The sequence below is a fragment of the Saccopteryx bilineata genome, chromosome 2 (assembly GCF_036850765.1).
Source record: "Saccopteryx bilineata isolate mSacBil1 chromosome 2, mSacBil1_pri_phased_curated, whole genome shotgun sequence".
NCBI lineage: Eukaryota > Metazoa > Chordata > Mammalia > Chiroptera > Emballonuridae > Saccopteryx > Saccopteryx bilineata.
Window position 1 is genome coordinate 152,528,111 of NC_089491.1, and position 16,562 is coordinate 152,544,672.

General features: G+C 40.4%; 1 protein-coding gene across 1 annotated transcript in view; it reads left to right on the forward strand.

Annotated features, from left to right (window-relative positions):
* The window catches only part of HMGA2 (high mobility group AT-hook 2), a 155,462-nt gene that overhangs the window by 72,785 nt on the left and 66,115 nt on the right, over nucleotides 1–16,562 (forward strand). The gene's annotated exons all lie outside the window — the stretch shown is intronic.

A 16,562-nucleotide genomic window follows, 5' to 3' on the forward strand; every position in this document is an offset into this window, starting at 1 on the left:
TTTAGATCTTTCCACAGGCTTGGGAAGTTCTCATCTATTATTTGTTTGAGTATGTTCTCCATTCCATTTTCTCTCTCTTCTCCCTCTGATATACCTATTATTCTTATGTTATTCTTTTTGATGGAGTCAGATAATTCTTGTAGGGCTATCTCATTTTTTTTAATTTTTGAGTCTCTTTCTTCTTCTCTCTGTTGTGCCTCAAGTTGCTTGTCTTCTATTTCACTAATCCTCTCTTCTATCTGACCTGTTCTATTAGCTAAGCTTGTTACTTCGTTTTTCAGCTCGTGAATTGAGTTTTTCATCTCTGTTTGATTTGTTTTTATAGTTTCAATTTCCTTGGTAATATATTCTTTGTGTTCATTGAGTTGTTTTCTGAGCTCCCTAAATTGCCTTTCTGTGTTTTCTTGTATATCTCGGAGAATTTTTAGTATTTCTATCTTGAATTCTCTGTCATTTAGCTCCAAGGTTTCCAATATATTAAATTTTTTCTCCATAGATTTTTCCTCATCTAGCTGTGTTACCTCTCTTTCTTTTGTATCCATGATATTCGATTTTCTCTTCCTTAATGGCATCTGAGGGTGGTTTTGTTGATAGTATTAATGAGATTTAATAAAGAATAAAAAGTTAAAAAAATAAAAATAAAAAAAAATAAAAAATCGAAAAGAGTTGTTTTTTTTAAAAAAAAATTAATAATGAAATAAAGAAAAATAAAATAAAAATTAAAAAAAAGGAAATTATTCCCCCCCTCCTTTTTTCCTCTCCTCTCCTCTCCCCTCTTTTTTGAGAAAATCTTGTGGTGGACTGTGAATTATAATAAACAATGCCTGTGATGGAGGGCCTGAACTGGGGAAAAGTAATAAAGGGGCAAAAAAAAAAAAAAAAAAAAAAAAAAAGGAAAGAAAAAAGAAAAATAAAAGAGCGTATGGACCCATAAAAAGCAAATAAGGAAAAAATTTGGGTCAAGAATGAAATGATTTGCTTTTAGGTGTTGGTTGTCTAAGAGTTATGATGAGAGGAATAAGAGGAAAACGGAAAAATGGGGGGACAAGTTAAAAAATTACTATTGTATTTAGTGGAACAAGAACTAGATAATATGGAGAGCCAGGGATGAGAGCACTGCTAGTGAGTTAAAAAGGTGAAGTAAAAACCCCCCAAAATGCCACAAACATAGGTTTGAGTCCCAGATAAGATAATTTGTTTGTTATTGAGGTTTGAATGAGAGGAGATGTAAAGGAGAAAGGAAGAAACTAATATAGAGGGAGAAAAGAAAGAGAGAGAAAAAAAGAGATAACCACTAAAAGAAGAAAAAAGAAAGGAGAGAGAGAGAGAGAGTTAAGGGTTTTGGAGTGCAACCCTCATAGAGAGAAAGGAAGAGAAGAGAAAAGATAATGGGAGATGTAACACTTATGGGTAGTGTAGTTCAAGGAGAGGAGAGAGTAAGACCGGTAGAGAGTTAATCAGCCAAATTGGAGGAGGAAAAAAAAGTATCAAGAATGAAGATAAGAGAAACAAACGAACAAATATAATAAAATGGGATAGGTTATAAAGTCTGCAGATTATTCTTGATTTTGAGAGGTTATCTTCTTGCTTTTTCTTTTCTCTCCCTCTTCCTGGTCGGTGACTCTGTACCCCGGGTTCTGCCCCTTTGGCACGCTCAGGTAGAGGTTTGCAGTTGATAAGTCTCTATGGCAATGTCATGTATTGTGCTTTAGTCTCGTTGGCAGTCGAAGCTCAATAGCATTTATAGGCTCCGACAGTGAGAGAGTCCGTGTTCCTGGAGCCTTTCTCCTAGTCTTTCCTTCCTTAATTAGTAGCCTGATAATCCAGCTATGGGGTTGCTGCTGCCTCTGCCTGGATAGTAAGAGGCTCAAAGAGCTGGCAACTCCCCACTCTATTTCCACTCAGCACAGGGCTCTGGGTAAGGCTCAGTCAGTCAGAGCTGCTAGCATAATCAGGCAGGCTTTCTGCCCACTCAAAGACCTCTGGCTCTGCCACTCTGTCCGGTAACACAAGCGGGCGCCCACTTCCGGGGCGCTTGGAGGAAACTCTCACTCACTGTCTGCGACCAGGATATCCGGCCAGCAGTCTCACGCTCTGAGTGAAACCCCCAACCGCAGGGAAAAGTTGTAGCGTTGGAATTGAGTCTCACTCCGTCCCCGTGCGCGGCTTTTGCAAGGCGCTGGGGCGGCTCGAGATTCCGCTTTGGCCCACACAAAGGCCCCTGACTCTGCCCCTCTGTGCGATAACACGGGCGCGCACTGCCGAGGCACTCGGAGGAATTGCTCACTCCTTATCTGCGTGTGCAAACCAGGATATGAGGCCGGCCGCGGTTCCCTCTGAGTGAAATACCCTCCAGCACGGAAAATCTCCACCGTTGGAATTAGTTCTCACTCCCTCCCGTGCGTGGCTTTCCCAGGAAGAAATTCTCGCCCACCAACTGCGCACCGACCAGGAGACCGGGTAAAATGGCCGCTCCGCTTGTCTTTCTTTGTTTGGGTTTGGCGCGAGTGTTAGCTTGTATTGCCCGGGTTGCCACAGGATCAGATTTTCCTCGGCTTGGATCTCAGTGCCACAGCCTGGTTCAGCCGTTTGTGTCGCGGCGGCCTGGATCTATTCACCCCCTTTGCCCGCCTCAGTTTCTATATTCACAGTTACCAGAGAAAGCCGCCCTGTTTAGGTTAGTGAGGAAGGAGGAGCATTTCTTACTCCCTATTTCCTTCGGGGTTTGGTTACATATTTAGCCAATTTTTCACTCAATCATACCTTTGGGTGTATTGCGAAGCATCTGGAAGCTCCAAGTATAGGTTTTTCTGTTTCTGGTTGAAGATCTTGTTGAGTTTTGGGGGAGATTTATCGGTATCGCTTCCTACCCCGCCATTACTCTCAAGATCAAACTTCTTAAACCTAGCTTACATTGATATTTTTGCTTTATTGTCACCATTCTTTAAAATTGTTTTTTGACTAAAAAGAGTGAGTTTTAAGAGATTAAGATCCTGAGTGAAAGTTAAAGTGGTCTGTTCTCAAAGTGCTTTCAAACTGACAGTTCACTTAAGGTTAAAGATTTTCTAGCTCCCTCAGTTCTTTTGGATACTCCATCATTCTGGAATGATGAGAAGGACATTGATCCAAGGACAACAACACAGGGGTGTTCTGGGAAGGGGGCATAAATCCAACCACGGCATACCACTGAATTCAAGAGAAATTTCCAAACAAAGCTTTTTATTTTGCCAGCCAAAGGTCTACTGACAGTGGTCACTTTCACTCTTTGCCTTACCTTCAACACAAACAGTTTTTGCTATTTGAAGGCACAGTCCATTGAATTCTTTATTTCCTCTTTTGTTCCTTGACTTCCTCCACTGTCCCTTAATAAGTAGTAATAAGCAAGCAAGACTCTTTTGAACTATAGATTGGATTATGCAATTCTTGGGATTTTTAATGACTTGGAGTTCTTTTAGAAAATAATGCATGTTCCACATGGGCTAGAATTATAGAAGGCCAATTATCTCACTCTATTTGGCAATTTTAATCATGACTTTCTTATAAAGAGCTCATTACACAAATGTCTCTCTGTGCAATCAGTGTTATTTTAGTGGGAATTTCAAAGACGGAAGTTTAATGACTTGCTCTAAGGCCAATTTGATGAAGGTGATGAAAATCTTATCTTGATTTTTCTTTTTAAAGTCAACCTGTAGTGGCACAGCGGAAAAAGCATCAACCTGGAACACTGAGGTCGCTGGTTCGAAACCCCGGGCTTGCCTGGTTGAAGCTTCCTGCTCATCCCCACTTCTCTCTCTCTCTCTTCTCCCTAAAATAAATAAATAAAATATTTAAAAAATAATAATTAAAGTGAGCATTTCAGTGAATCATCGTATGGAAGAGTATTTAAGAAATATTTTATACTTAGAATATGAGAAATTCTAAAAATTTTGGAGAGTGGAAGATCTTAACTTTTATAATTAAAGAAATTAAACAATGATCATTTTTTGATCACTGGGACCTCTGTAGGAAGATAACTGTAGCCAACATAGCCTGCCATCACCTTTAAAAAAACAACAACACCAACTACATCTGAGTTTATTCTTCTAATTGTGCTTCCTTGCCTTTTGCCCCAAGCATTATATGTCTTTTGGATCACCCTTTAGGTCTTAAAGTTTCTTCTTGATCTCCCTGACTTAAACACACACAGATGCACATCCACACATCCTCACAAAGTGGTTTTCCTGAGGTTATTATTAATGCCTTTTTCCATAATGGTTTAAGGGCATGGGATGTAATTTGTGAGTTAGGGAGGGAGACCCAGATATTTTCTGGAAAAAAAATAAATGAATAAAACGTGGTATGCACCATTGACTCATTGATCCATTCACCAATATGTAAAGAGTGCCTACAGTGTGCTAGGCATTTTGATCAGATTATATCACTTAACTCTTACAACAAAGATGGCTCAGGGACCCAGGGAGACTATCACCCCTTTCAGAGATGCTTGTCTGACTTCAGACCTGTGCTCTTTCCTCCAGTGCTGAGCTGCCATCCATGTGCATAGTAGCAAGAAGGACTACAAGCTTGATACCTTGTTTTATCATACTTTTGGATTTTACTGTCATCCTACTCCAACCATCACCAAAATATCCAAAGTATTAAATGTTTCTTAAAAGTAATACTAACTGTGCTCATTTTAATCTCCTAAATATTTTTATTACTGTTGTCACATAAACTTCAGTAACCAGCTAGATATTTAGGACTTCTTTCTTTTGGATTTTGATAAGACTTATTGTTGTAATTAATATAGCAGCAGCATTTTTTTTCCTCAAGTTTCAAGAATGAAAAGAAATTTTTTTCCTAAAAATCAAACAATTCTCAGCTCATCACAAGCTGTCTTTGTTATCTGGAATTTGTTCCTTCTTTTTCTCAATAAAATCACTGAATCAAGGGTGCTCAGATGCACTATAGATTTCCAGACAACCTTTATAATAGATACATAGTAAATAACTATATATCACACATAAAAATAGGGATACTCAGTGGAAAGCTTCCAGTAAAAGAATGCTAACTGAAAACCCAGTGTGCAAGGCCAACTACTCCAGCTTTGCAGAGTGGTGAATGAATCAGGGTATGGCTTTAAAGGGGAAGGTGGGTAGCTGTTGACAAATCTTAGTTTGAATGTGGTTTACATCATGGGAAAGTACATGTCAGGGTTATTTTGAGAATTATCTCATTTCTTTTTTGTAGTAACTCAAAGAGGTAATACTATTATTATCCCCATTTTACTGCTGAAGAAACCAAGGTACAGATTGAGAAGTAATCTACTGGAGAATTCAAGAGCCAATAAGTAAGTGGTAGAGCTGACTTCAGAGATGTTGTGTTTGACTACTTATTTAAATGGCAGATCAGTCTGAAAAATTCTTCTGCCTTTTTCACTAAAAGAAATTCAGGCTGTCTTCCCACTAATTCTTACCGACTTTAATTTCTTCCATAATTTTGATAGATATGGATCCATATAGCAACAACAGAATCAACTCAGAGTATCCTACTTCATCTTTCATTATTAAATTTTTCTGATTTGATCAATGCAAAGAAGAGTGACACCACCACCCAGTATTATTCTAAATATTATATAGTTCTACAATGCTGCTTAAGATGTACAATAAATCCTTTCCTTTTTTGGCAGCCATATTAGACTACTAACTCAAGCCAGCTGCATGTGCCACAGAAATCCACGTTCCCCTTCCCCACCCCACCCCACGCTGCTTTCAGGTAGACCAGAACTCCATCCTTTATCTCCTCTTCTATATCTTCTTCTTTCTAGCCATTGGAACAAGTTGTCTTTTTCTTGTGAAGCATAAAAACTTAGCCCCTCCCACACTGTTTTTGATTACAAACCCTTATACTTAACAGACAATTTACAAGACTGGGATAAACAAGCATTGTAACTCCAGGGAGTTTCCTGGTTTCGTGATCCATTTCTGCCTCATAGGGGCCAGACAATGCTAGGCTTATGGCAGACTCAGCCAGAAAACTGGCAAGTCGATTAATCTGTAGTTAACCACAGCAATAAATGAACACAAAGGAAATGCAGATGTAAGTAGGGGATAAACTTTGAGTGGTTCCCATCAGTAGTGATTCATGATGTTTAACTACAATAATATTTCCTTCCACACACCCTCCCAGTTCCTGTTCTGACCCAAGCCGCATTTGGGGATGACTGTTAGGTTCTGTGGTCATGACTGTGGAAGATGCATTTTATGAATGTTAATCTGGCTGACAAATATTTTAATAAACATGTCTTGTTGAAAGTGGCATTATATGCACTTAAGGGACAGTGGTAATTAACAGAATGGCCACAGTGGTAATTAACAGAATGGCTTAAATATTAAAAAGCCCAAAACAGCAGAAGAGCAGTTTCTGTCTTCTCCAAGTTTGAGCTACAAAATCAGAAGTGGCAGGGTAAGGAGGGGGGATGACAGGGACACTAGGCTGGGTCCCAGCCTATGCACAGCCACCTTTTGCTATGTAGTGCAGCAAGCCACTTCTCTAACATGGGTCTCAGTTTCCTCACCCATATTATCGGGGATCGTTTCTCAGGAGCATTCATTTAAAGAGCCCAATCCCGTGCCTGGCAAGGAGGCCACCCTCCAAAAGTGGCGGCCCCTTTTTCATGGGGCTCCTCGTTTCTCCCAGCCTCTCTGCTTCATCTCTCAGCCGGCTTTCACGCCTTCCTGTCCACCCAGCCCATTCCGAGACTGCAGTGTTATGATAATATGCCTCCTTGTGTCCGTGGTGGTGAATGTGGAGCGGAGAGCTCTGCCTGTCCACGGACGCTGGCTCACACTGATAGTCTTGGCTGGGGGACAGAGGCTGCTGGCAGAAGCCTGAGAGGGAAAGCACCATGGTAGCAGCATGAAAGAATTTGGCAAGGAGGTGCTCGCCACATGACTGTGATTCATACTGTACTCTCGAAATGTGGCAGGAGGGCTAAGAGAGCTTTTAGTGCCAACACACAGAGAGCAGAGACACTCATTTTCAAACATCAAATTCTTTTTATAGTACAGGCATGCCTCATAGGGAAAATATTGATCTTGGCTTGCCAGCACCACGAGAGTCGTCCCAACTGTGATTTTATTGCTTGAGTCACTCGCTGAATCAGATACTGACTACACAGAGGAAGTCTTCTATTAGGGATGTTTTCAAATTGTTTTTAATTAACACTGACTCTGGCCCAGTGTATTTAATTGACTTTCAGCTGACTTTTTTCTTTTTTCTTGTCTGAAATCGTTTTAGACATTTCCTCAAAGTTTCAATTGGATCGTTTTTAAGCATCGTGGTGTAAGAGTCATCTGTGTTGGGTGAACAATGTAAGGGAGCTCTTCAAAGTGGGTGCGTCATCTGTGACTGAACCTGGTCCCTGGGAACAGAGGAGTCAGGGAGGGGTCTCCCCACGTCTGGCATAGTGCTTTTTGATCCCTCCAGCAGTCCTCAATTCATTCATCCTGTTGTTAAAACTGAAAACTAGAGCTGACCAGCTGTTGAGAAAAGTCCTCAGTTTTATTTTAACCAAATGGAGCTGCCTCCTGGGGCTGGAAGGGGGCTGACTTCAAGCACAATTATAAATGTGTAGCTCTTTGGAGAGGCAGAAACCTACAAAATGGCCTTGATTCACAGGGCCCCTTTGGCTCAAAGGCTCTCAGTTTCCCGTGCGCCATAAATCTGTATCTGCATCAAAAAGTGTACGGGCAGCAGTGTGGGGAAGTCCCTCTTCCTCTGCGAGTGTGTCTCTGACAGATTTACACTGTGCCACAATCATAGATTCTTACTATATAGTCATGCCCCACTGACTCAGCTCCCATTTCCTGTCCGAGGAGGACAAGGGGCTGCGTGGGGGGTGAGGGGGTGCAGTAGCTCAGCTCTCTAACTGCTCTTAGTACAGGAGGACCTTTAAGGGCCACAGCAAGACCTGCTTTGTCCATAGCAACATCTCCTGTCTCTTCACGTTGGTGTGGTTACGGCCCAGGTCCAAAGCCTTTAGTCTGAGGACAAGACGTGCGATGACAGGGCATTCCAGAACTCAGCATTGTATGAGTACTGGCCAAATGGCTCCATTTGAAAAGAATAACTAATTTTGTTGTAGCTTTTATATGATTGCCATGATTTTTTTCCTCCAGAGAGCACAAGTTTAAAATGCGAGAAAGAAAACAATTGCCTGAGTGAATGGGTTTTGTATATGAGTATCTGTAAAATGGATGCAGAACAGAACTTGTTTTTGCCACCACCTCTTTGCTCCAGATGTCATCCTTAGTGAACACTGCAGTGTTCCAGGGCAGTAGCTGGTTAGAACCCTCCACTCTGTGGCCTCCACCTTCACGGTTCATAGCTGGCCTGGGAGTCACAAAGCTAAATCGGAGCTGCAGTAATGCAGAGCTGTTGTAAGCCACTCAGTGACAAACTGTTTCATTCATCTACTTTGGGGATGGGGGACAAGGATCAAAAGCAAAGATGTTTGAGCCTTCTAAGAGGAGAGCAAGACTGGTATCCGACTTCCTCACTCTACTTAGACTCTAGTTTATGCAAGATAGGTGCTTTTACTGTGTTTGTTTTTGCTTAGTTTACCCAAACATGTCACTAGCTGAAGTACAGTGTGTGATGGTATTTTTTTTTGTGATGGTATTTCTTTTTCGTTTTTCTTTCTTTTTTTTTTTTTTTTTTGTGACAGAGACAGAAGGACAGGTAGGGACAGATAGACAGGAAGGGAGAGAGATGAGAAGCATCAATTCTTCATTGCGGCTGCTTTGTCTCCTTAGTTGTTCATTGATTGCTTTCTCATATGTGCCTACATATGGGCTGCAGCAAAGCCAGTGACCCCTGCTCAAGCTAGTGACCTTGGGCTCAAGCCAGCAACTATGGGGTCATGTCTATGATCCCATGCTCAAGCCAATGACCCTGTGCTCAAGCTGGAGACCTTAGGGCAGGGGTCCCCAAACTACGGCCCGTGGGCCGCATGCAGCCCCCTGAGGCCATTTATCCGGCCCCTGCCGCACTTCCGGAAGGGGCACCTCTTTCATTGGTGGTCAGTGAGAGGAGCACATTGACCATCTCATTAGCCAAAAGCAGGCCCATAGTTCCCATTGAAATACTGGTCAGTTTGTTGATTTAAATTGTTCTTTATTTTAAATATTGTGTTTGTTCTCGTTTTGTTTTGTTTTTTTACTTTAAAATAAGATATGTGCAGTGTGCAAAGGGATTTGTTCATAGTTTTTTTTTTATAGTCCGGCCCTCCAACAGTCTGAGGGACAGTGAACTGGCCCCTGTGTAAAAAGTTTGGGGACCCCTGCCTTAGGGTTTTGAACCTGGGTCCTCCGCGTCCCAGTACCACTGTGCTACCAGCTGATCAGGCAGGATGGTATTTCTTAAATAACTTTTTTTTTTTTTTAGATTGTACTGCTACAAAAAGATACTATAGGGGAGTGAAAAGTCACTTAGCTGAAAATTAGTGTCATGGTTTTGAATTCACATTTCTTATTAATTTTGTTTCTCTTCCATTGGCCACCTTAACATTACTGTGGCTGCTGTATGCCCCTGGTGTTTGTATTATATCCACCACATATTCTTTTTAACATGCTGAGGATTCTGGTTTAAATAGAAAATCAATTTTCAGCTTGAAAAACTTAGTTTTAAAACTCTACCATCTGCTAGATTTTTGAAAGAGGATCTGGTAAATGAAGATAGTATGTGTATGTGTGTGGTTTATTTTATAGGCACTGCATATTTCTTTGATGATCTATTTTCCAAGCTCATTCTTATCTTCTAGAAGATGTTTCCAGGATTTATGCATTTGGCAAGATTTCAGAGAACTCCACTCAACAGTGGTGGAGAGGTACACTCCATTTATAGGGAATCCTCAATCGGGTCATTGAGAACATTTAGTTTGTTCAATGCTTACATTTATTTCTGCTCTGAACATTTCTCTCAAATGAATCTTTTCTGTTGTTGTTACATTGGCAAAACTGAGATTTTATTTATAAGAATTCTAATAATAAAAGTTTTTTTAGTCCTGACATAAGAAATTTACAAAATATATTAGGAAAGTATGCCAGTTATTTCTCAAGCCATCATGTATGTTGAAAAAGTATACTATATTAGTTTGCAAAACTATATATTTAATGTTGCAGAAGTAAAATTGACCTCTCCCTTTTGGTGCAGAGATGTATACATTTTATGGGAGAACACCCCAAGGGAGAGACTTACTGAAATAACTCTTCAAAAGGGCAAGGCTGGCCATAAACGGCGATGCCATAACCCCACAATTATGTATGCTCAGTTATTTGGAAGGGACATCTGGGAGAAGTGTTTTACATGGTTGCATGGGCAAACAGAGCCGAGTGTGAAAAAACACAGTCCGAAGGTTTGCATTTGTTATGTGTTCACCAGATAACATCCTGATGCAGCTTTACAATGTAAATCCGCTGGTGTCAGTAGAATGGCATTTAAAACAAATAATAAAAGGAGCAACATTTGCAAAGCCATAAAAATATCACCTCTGCAACCACTTCACTACAGTTTTGAAAAAAGTTGGTAGATAGCTCTCCAAAGATGCAAATAAATAATATTTTATTAGATTTCAACCCAGGAGAAAAAGGAGGAAAACTTTCAACTAAAATTACACGATTATTACTTTGCTCCTCCCTCAACCCCGCAGACATTAAAATGGAACATAAAATAAGTCTGTAACAAGATTTATGAGGAAAGGTATTATTACACTTAGGGGTGCATTGGGCAGAAACGTCATTAAAATTGTTTGGGCCTTAGGAAGGAGGGGCTGTACCTTTTTAGAAAAATGAGAAATTCAGATGGACCAAATGCCTGACGGCTACCTAGGGTTTAAGGCTTAAGGTTCTGATTCATATCCTATTCTGTCAGCTTCTCCCCAAACAAAACTGAACGATTCTGTTTTCTCCAGGAAAACAAACTAAAAGAAGTGTATTAATCCTAACATTTCTTTTGCATGCATGCACTGGTAGACCCAGGCTATTAAATGTTAAAACAATACAAGGCATGTTATTTCTGCCATACCTTAGTTGGGGGGGGGGGGTCTTAGTAAGCAAATATTTCTCTTGTATACAGAAGAGGTGAGAACAACGCTTGCTAATGTCTGGGGTTCTTATGCCTTAACTTTCCTCTGCATCCCATTTAGTCTGACAAATTTGCTTTCTTGTTGGCTGTACACATGTTTTAATAATGGCGAGATCTCAGCAAAGTTTTTATGCTCTGTTCTGCTCTGAGTTTGGTTAATATACTCAATTCATTATTATATGCTATCCTGTTTTCTTGACTGATGCTTTTATGTTAGGCTAAATCTCAGTTGATTCTTTCTATACATTTGAGGTGAGTGAATGTATGTATGTGTGTGTGTGCTTTCTTATCTGTAAAGTTTTAACTTTGGCTTAATGTTTAACCAGGAAGCCCAACAGGACAAAGGAGCTCTAACTGAAACTGTATTTTTATGGAGAATCTCCAAGGTTGTGCAATGTTATGAAACGGTGGTTTGGGTAAAAAGTTCTTTAGTTCATCTTTACCAGAGTAAAGTTTTTTTTGTTTTTTTTTTTAAGGAATGTTTCAAGGAGGTCTTTGAAAAAACATTTTCTTCAAATGTTCATTGCATCTAAGATCCCATTTTTGTTCCTTTATTTGCTCCAGAATACCGCCAGACTGCCAACAAAGGAGGGCCTGTGCTCCCAGGAATTTTCTGCATTCCTCTCTGGAGTAGGCATTTTTCTCAGCTACAAAGGCCCTTTGGCGAATTCCCTCTAATCATTGGATTTACCCTGGGCTCTGATAGGTGCCATTCATGGACTTGGTCTGCAGTTTGATGCGGCTGAGACATTAATGGGATCTTTTCATGATAAACAAAACTGGGTACCATTACCAGTGGGGTCACAAAGCTGCTGCTGTCGGAAGTGTAGTGCTTTCTCTCTCTTTTTTTCCTTCTCCTCCTGTTTTATTTTTTTTTTCCCCTTCTTCCTCTTAGGCTTTTCCTCTCCTGTCTTTTTTTGAAGGTCCAGCTCTCTGTGTGAATGCAGCATGGCCATTTCTAGAAGCAGATCTTCTGATCTTGGCTGCTATTCGAACACCAATGGCCAGTTGCAGGCCTTTGTTGGCACTAAGATGATTCTAGAAACTGATCTACAGTCGTGCAGCCAACGGGGAGGTCTGTGATTTTCCTAATTGATTAGATACTGGAGGAACACTGCGTGAAGAATCTTTCTTACATGGTGGCATTTACCTGGTAGTTGCAAATGAGCTGAGCACGGGTCTGTGGGAACAGACACTTAAGAACCCGACTTCATGTGGCTGCTCTGCCTGGTGCATCTGTGTTGTCAGTGTCAGACTGTACAGGGCAGCGTCTGTCGCTGTTGTGCCCTATTTGCTTTTGAGAAGAATGTGGAATTGGTTCATCAGAACCTTATCCCTGTAATAGTAAAGAAGTGAACAATATGGTTCAGAATGATCTTAGGTGACCTAACCCTAGTTTTTGATGGAAAGAAACTTGTCATACAAACTAGAGACCACACAGTTGTGTTATCTACCTCATTTTGTAAGTTTCAAGGAAAATGAAAAAAGCCTTATTTTGCATAGAAATCTTGGTGCTGTGATTTGGGAATAAGTCAAGATGCGGACACCTGAATAGAGTTGGTCTACTTAGTTTCCACTTATCTCCTTATGTTCCATCTTAATACACGGGCCCAGAGGAAAGTACAAAAACGGACTGGTCAGGGTGAGCGCAGAGTGAGAAAGGGTGCAGAACAGTGTCAGAGGGATGTGAAGGCGAGCGATGGTGGGTAAGGAACAGTGCTTATCAGTGCTGCTGGAGAAATAAAACAGGGAAATGATTCATCCATAGGAAAGACCAGCACAATGGTTTCATGTGTCCAAAAGCCATTGATGTTCATTCTTTAATTTTGATGTGACCTGGTTCTGAGTGGGTGTTCCAGTATGAGCTTCGATCTCTATTAGGTGACAAACATGGGGCTACCAGGAGGCTTTTTAGCTAAGTTGTGAGGAGGCTGTTCAGTAGCCCCTAAAGATGCCTATATCAGTAAGTTTTTAAATATACAAGTACTATAGTTCAGGTGGGGAAGAAGTTTGACAGCCGGCACAACAGGGTAGAAAATCATTACCTTTGACAGAGTTGTATTTTATTCATTTTCCTTCAGATTTTGTTGTTGATGAATAATATGTGTTATGGTCAGTTCTGTATAATATATTGTAAATCACGAGCCAGTGTTCAGATCTTCTCAATGACTTGTGCTCTCTGGATGGTGGAGTACTTCTCTGTCTCGGGAAACCTGCAGTGCATAGCGTCTCCTGCGAAGGCTCATTACACTAGTCCCGAAAAGGTACTACCCATGTATCATTATTTTTATATTAAGAAAGCTTTAAAAATCTCTGTGTTATATAATACTGTTGTGTTTCATATATATTGACTTTTTTTTTCACGACTAAATTTCTTGTCTATCTACCATGAAGTCACTGATAGCAGCTGAAGATCTAGGGCCAGGTACATCAAGCACTCGGCTACCGTTATCCTTAGTTAGTTTCTTAGTCCTCTCAGAAACCCTGCAAAACTGGGTTATGATTATTACCCTTTTACAGATGTGAAAACTGAGGCTCAGGGAGGTTATAGTGTAAGAGAGTCATGGAGCCAGATTCCAGCTAGAATGGGGAGATTGCACTGGCTGGGTTCTTCCTATTCTGCCCCTTGTCTGATTATGTCATGCTTTGAAACAAATGAAAACTTCAGGGTTTCCAACTGTTCCCAAATATGCTTATATTTTATAGCTTGTACTTTTATGGCGCATTTGGGAACAAGTGCTTTTCAATGATTATTTATTCACTATAGTACCTACATTTAGTCTCCGCCCCCACCCTCCCATAATGCTTTCATATCCTACTTTGCCCTGCTTCTGAATTCACTCTGTTATTTCATTGGCTTTCTTACTTACCGTAGGACATACACACTTTGGAAAAATCTGCCTGATGATGTGATAATCTCATGACAGTTTCTAAACTGCAAAAGATTTTGGTAAAGGGAGACGATGGTGTGAATCAGGTTTATCTCCGAATGAGAAGAATTCTGGCTGAGGGAATTAAATGGAAACATTCCGGCCAAGTTTTTGAATGCCTATTGAGGAAAAGCCTAATTCAGTCTAGACTAGCCCCTGTATTCTAGACATTTACCATGGTCTGAAACCTGTAGGATTTTCTGTTCTGAAAAAGGAAGTGATTTTCCAGATTGTGTTATTTTTAGGATGAGAATCATTGAAGAATTTTCATCTCTGGATAGTTTTTTTTTTTTTTTTAATTTACAAATATCTCACTGCATCTTAAGAAAGCTGAAATTGCTAGTTCCATCACCTTTTACTGATACACACTTTTACCACCTATATAACCAGCTTCCTGACGCTCAGATTTTTCTGTTTCTCGTGAAATCAGACATGGAGGGAGCTCTGTGGGGGATTTTTTTTCCCCAGTGACAATGCACTTTGTTTTTAAATGATAAGAGGGGAGATGGAGAAACAGACTCCTGAATGCGCCCCAACCAGGATCCACCCAGCAACCCTGTCTAGGGCCCAATGCTAGAATCAACCGAGCTATCCTCAGTGCCAGGGACCAACGCTCAAACCAATTTAGCCACTGGCTGTGGGAGGAAAAGAGAGAGAGAAGGGGGAAAGGGAGGAGAAGAAAAGCAGATAGTCACTTCTCTTGTATGCCCTGACTGGGAATTGAACCCTGGACGTCCATACCTTGGGCTGATGCTCTATCCACTGAGCAAGCCGGCCAGGACCAATGTGGGGGATTTAATAAAGTAATAAATAAATGATAAAAGTTAACAAAGGGGGAAACCTTTTTGTCTCAGTCATTGAATATTTTGTGTTTTCCAAATCCCTAGTTTAGAGTATAATTGTTTCACTCCTTTAGATTATTCTGTTTATGCAGTTTAGATTATTTTGCTAATTATTAATAGCCAGTTAGGTCCTGTTTACTCTGTTGACAATTAAAACGATTTGTTTGAATTGAGATCCCCTTAGTTTATTTAAGTCACAGCTACCTATCAGTTGAGAGAAAGGGCAGTAATTATTACCAGTCTCCACATTCTGTACCAGGGCCTCACTGCATTCTAAATTTCTGTCTGATGAGACTTTGTTACTAGGTCTTAGGTTACTAAATGGCTGAGCATTTCCCACACCACTCTTCTGAGGACTAAGTTTTGTTCTCAAGTCAGGCTCTTTTCAAGATTACTTTCCAGGGTGTTCTCCAGCAGAGGAGAGTCTTTCCCAGTTCAGAACATAGCTGAGTGCCAGATTGCAGAGCTCTGCAGACAGGAATCCGTGCACAATCCCAGGAGAAACCGACAAGAGGCAGCCACTGTTCCACACTGAATGTACATCAGCCGCTGGTCCAGGACCAGCTCTGTCCGAGGAGACTGACCAGCTCTGAGAACTGTAAGAAATTCCCGGAGCAGGGGACAGAGAACATAGGAATAATTTTGTGGCTTTCTGTCCTTGAAAAGACAACAACTAAAAATTAGCCCAATTTTTGTAGTAAAAGCTCTCGTCACTTGTGAAGACTCACTAAATTTACCTGTTTACAGATAAAATTGGATAGACCCCCCCCCCCCGCCCGCAACTAGCCAGCATTACTGAAGGAGATTTTGTGGTGTACAGGGGTCAATTGGGAGTGGATTATTACATTCTCAGAAATTGTGTGAGCTGGTTGTTAAATATAGCAATTAAGTAAGTGTATAATTAAATTTTTGTAAACAAAGCTAATCATTTCCAAATTATTTTACCAGATTTTACTATTATTTATACTCTTGAAACTTATGTTTATCGTATCTGTCTGGAGAAAACAGGATATAGTATGTGCCACTGTTACTTGTCTTTCTAACTTTTTGCTCAGTGATAACACATAGGCAGCTTGAAATTGACCATAGTGGGAAGAGTGTATATGCCACAAAAATTGACAAATACTACAAATAAGGCTTGACATATTGTTTGGATGATTGTCCAGACTTAAAAAAGTCACTGAAGACATTTGAAAAATTCAGGTTAAACTGGAGAAAGTTGTGTCTGTAGCCTTTATATTGTACATAGCGCAAAAAAAACCCTTGAGGAAATACTCTTTGAGTACTCAAATTTTATTATCCAATTCAGCAAAGAAGTCACTCACACTACTGATGAATGACTGAGGTTCTCGGGGCATTGTTTCACTTCAGTCTTACTCATTAATGTAAAGGAAAATATCCAACCATGTTCATGTTTACACTGCATTCATTTCTTAACAAATTAGCTATTTGGGTTTTAAATTTTTTTTTTTATTTAGAAATTAAATTTAATGGGGTGACATTGGTCCATAGGAGCACACAGGTTTTAGGTGTACATCTCCATAGCACCTGATATTGTGTGCTCATCACCCAAAGTCAAACCATCTTCTATCACTGTACATTTGGCCCCAGCCCCCCCCCCCCCTCTCTGGTAACCACCTCACTTTGTCTATGAGACTTAGTTTTA